The sequence below is a fragment of the Lissotriton vulgaris genome, chromosome 11, assembly GCF_964263255.1.
Source record: "Lissotriton vulgaris chromosome 11, aLisVul1.2, whole genome shotgun sequence".
NCBI classification, from domain to species: domain Eukaryota; kingdom Metazoa; phylum Chordata; class Amphibia; order Caudata; family Salamandridae; genus Lissotriton; species Lissotriton vulgaris.
Genome location: NC_141699.1, coordinates 981,419,579 through 981,423,131, shown reverse-complemented (window position 1 = coordinate 981,423,131; position 3,553 = coordinate 981,419,579). Strand labels below are relative to the sequence as shown.

General features: G+C 41.7%; 1 long non-coding RNA gene across 1 annotated transcript; it reads right to left on the bottom strand.

Moving 5' to 3' along the window:
* Positions 1 to 1,375: 1,375 nt before the first annotated feature.
* Positions 1,376 to 3,304, bottom strand: LOC147683811 (uncharacterized). The gene is made up of 7 exons (XR_015301062.1): positions 3,236 to 3,304; positions 3,049 to 3,140; positions 2,875 to 2,960; positions 2,700 to 2,781; positions 2,528 to 2,598; positions 2,186 to 2,273; positions 1,376 to 1,846 (listed from the first exon to the last, which is right to left on the bottom strand). It is a non-coding gene; the product is annotated as an uncharacterized LOC147683811 (long non-coding RNA).
* Between the last annotated feature and the right edge of the window lie 249 nt (positions 3,305 to 3,553).

Here is a 3,553-nt window from a genome sequence, read left to right as displayed (position 1 = left end):
ATGCCAACCCTCGCCCAGGATCAATCGACGCAGAGCGAAATAACAAGAACAAACTGAAAGAAAATGGCGGCATACTGGGAAAGTAATTTGAAAATGAAGTTTTGCATTTATTCCTTTTTAAATCTCCACAGGCAGGGGTTACTCAGAGCAAACAAACGGCCTTTTAAATTGTTTTATAGCCTCTTCAGGGGGTATAATTAGCCACCCACACACTGAGGCTATTTAAAAACTACTGTGAATCAATAACCGGTCTGCTCAGTTAAACTATCAACTACCCGGCTTGCCTTCATTAAAAAATATTTCTAAAATATAATGAAACTTTATAACTACATTTATGAGCGGGTAAAAAAGAAGAAAATGTGCATTACAATAAAACCAACAATAAAAGGAGTTGAGATGGACATACATGTGTGGAAAACTGGCTTAAATGATTTGATAAATTTTTAATAAAATTATTCAACAGCACCGTACATACCTTTTTTCCGTATAATTTCGTAGCCTAAAATTTACATTGTTTATTACTTGGTGTAATTATTTTAATATGAATCAATAACAGATCTTCTCTGTTAACAGTCAAGATTTTTCTGGGAGCTAACATGGAGCATCCCTGAAAGATATTGTGCTATTAACCTCTTATTGGATTGAATGAGGGTCCAACCCTCTCCAGGAGAATACTGTTATAACATGGGGTGAAATGTTACGACATACTGTTCTAAAGCTGTTGGCTAAAATCCATATGTTTTACATGCAGTTTTGAAGGTACACTAGTGAAATATTCAGGTAATTGAGAGTGTGGTGCAGTTTCCAGGAACATTAGTTTGCTGCAGCAAAGATTAATGTGTGTGCCTAGAAGCAAGTTGCAGGCCGCTTTCTCAGGAGTGCTTTCAGTTTTGGGTAGGCAGAGGATTACTCAGTCCATAAAGCGTTGAAAGCAGTAGTGACCGATATAAACGAAGGGCGGTCGGGTCCTTGCACCGCCTCTCCTCTTCCTGCCTGCTGGTCCCAGCAGTCCCTGAGAGAGATTACCTGTGGTTGCCCCAGGCCTCCATAGGGGGCCGCTCAAGAGGGCGGCCTGTTAGTGCCATCGGGCCTCCCCCCCCAAGACGCCCTGCTCAGACCAGGGAGTCTGTGGGATTTTTCCAGCCTGGCTCAATGTAGCTGGGCTAGAGAAAACCTAAGTACGCATTTGTGCATTGATCGGCCTGAGACGTCCGGCCAAAACACATTTGCGCACTTAGGGAGTAGAGTGCACTAGCACTCCTCCTGCCCCCTCCCATACATCTAACTAACAAAACAGAAATACCAGTACTGATATGAATAGTTCAGAAAACCAATATCCACCCAAATCCAGAACAGCAAATCAAGAATGGGAATTGCTACTCAATAGCATTTTATTCAAAATGTTTTCAAAATTTATTTCAGCATTTGATTCATAGTACAAAAGAGATTTTTACAATAAACACGTGGGACATTAAAGCATTAACCAAACACTCAACCATTCATTCAGAATTTCAAGCATATCACAAACAACCATATCATATATACATACTTGGGGGGGGAAATTAGAAGGGAAAGGGACAGTGTGAAGAGTAAAAAACTAAAAAACCAAAGTCTACAAATATTTTCAAGAACAATTAAACCGGCTATTTTTTGAGTACATTCCTATATTTCTGACAGATCAATTGGTACTCATTGTAATTAATATTGCACGGTAATGTACGACATTGAGCTCCGTGCTCAGCTAATTCGATGCCCAGATGCTCCAGTAGACTGGTTGGGGTGGGGCCTACGCGTTTCGAATCCCACTGGAATCGTTGGGGATTCTCTTCAGGGCCTTATAAAATATCTGTAGCAAATGAAGAAAAAAAGGGAGAAAAGAAAACCATAAGTGACGCATATTAGACCATTTTGTTGGTAACCATGTGATACAACATAGGGCAATATCAAGTGCACTGCCAAGCAATACTAACAACCAGTCGTTGCAAAGGCTTACCAATTAGACGGGGGGTTTACCAATTAGACAGGGTTTTTTTTAATGAAAGAAGAGTCCTTTCAAAGTGGAATCCTATCCTATGGGTTTAAGCAATATTACTAGATGGAGATATAGCTATTTTCGTTGGAAACGCTAATCTGGCGTGGGGTTAACTTGACCTAAGAGGTGGTAACAGTATATTTTGATACTCACCTTTTATTCAAAAGGGCGTGTGTCCTTATAACAATTGTCCCCGTATAGAGATATCACAGTTCCTATGCGCTGTGGAGTAGGCGGCTGCCTGTAAATAGAAAGGCTTTGTTTAGGCTAGTATACCCAAAAACGGCATGTCATGGATAGAAAAAAAGGGGGGTTAATGCTATCTTATCCCTATCGTTACTTGGCTGTATTTCGGAGCTTCTGTGCAAACGGACTGTAGGGTTAAAAATTGAAGCAACAATCTAGGCTGTGAAGAAAAATGGGGAACCAGTTACTTATTTGGGGGGGAGAAGCTATAGATCGTGCTGTTTACATGACCGCTTTTGAGGGTCTTACCGGTCTCGAAAACTTTAAAGAACCGAAACTGGTTAAGTCAAGTGAGCCGCACAGTTGGAAACAGGAGATTTCTGAAATGAAGAAAATAAAATGAAATGAAATAAAAATGATTAACTAGTTTTACTGGGTCACAATTGAGGTGAAATACAAATCACCCAAAAAGAATTCTCACCGGTCTTGTGCGGATCGACGTGCTTCCAGGTGTGGTGAGCCAAACGGTAATACGAAGTGCCGAAATATTCCGGCTGAAGTCACTATAGGAGCACGAAAAAGAGAAAGAAGCACATTCAAAAAAAGTAGTATTATTTCTAACTCGAACAACTGCGGCATGTATTCCCAGTTCTTACCGGGTGTGTTCAACAATTATAAGAAGCCTGTAATTGTGGTTTCAAGAGAAGCGTCGGGTGAATGCCCATCCGAGTAGTGGGCGTATCTACAGCAAAAGAAAAAGCAACTCTAATTATCCAAAACCGGAGGTGCCGGGAATGAAGTACGATAGCTAACGGGGAGGAAACACTTACTTATGCGTCCGAGTCTCCGTGCCAGGTAGAAGCCCGTAATCGTGGCCTCAAAAAAGGAATAGAACAAATGTCTATCAGCAGCGTAGGGGAATCTGCAGCAAAAGGGAGCAACTGTGATTAATCAAGAATCGGGGGGATCGAGAGTGGAGTCAAGTAACTGACGGAAGTGGGGGACAAAAACACTTACTTGTAAGCCCAAGTAACCGCACGTTTAGATAGCGTCTGAGTTTGCACTGCTCACTCGCGCATGTGTAGAAAAGCGCGAGCTTGAAGGAATTCCTTTTAAAAAGGGTGTGCTCCAAGGGCGGCCCAACGGGGGCGTGGTTTATGAACCTGAAACAGTTTCAGGGGGGTAGGGAAGTCTACCTAGGATCGAAAACACTGGGAAGTGCATAAAAAGGTGATTTCAATAGCTAAAGGCTAATCTGATCCATACAGGATAAGGATGCGATTTAATAGTGAAAGAACTGTGGCGTCCTCATAGTTTATAGATCTCACTTAGCTC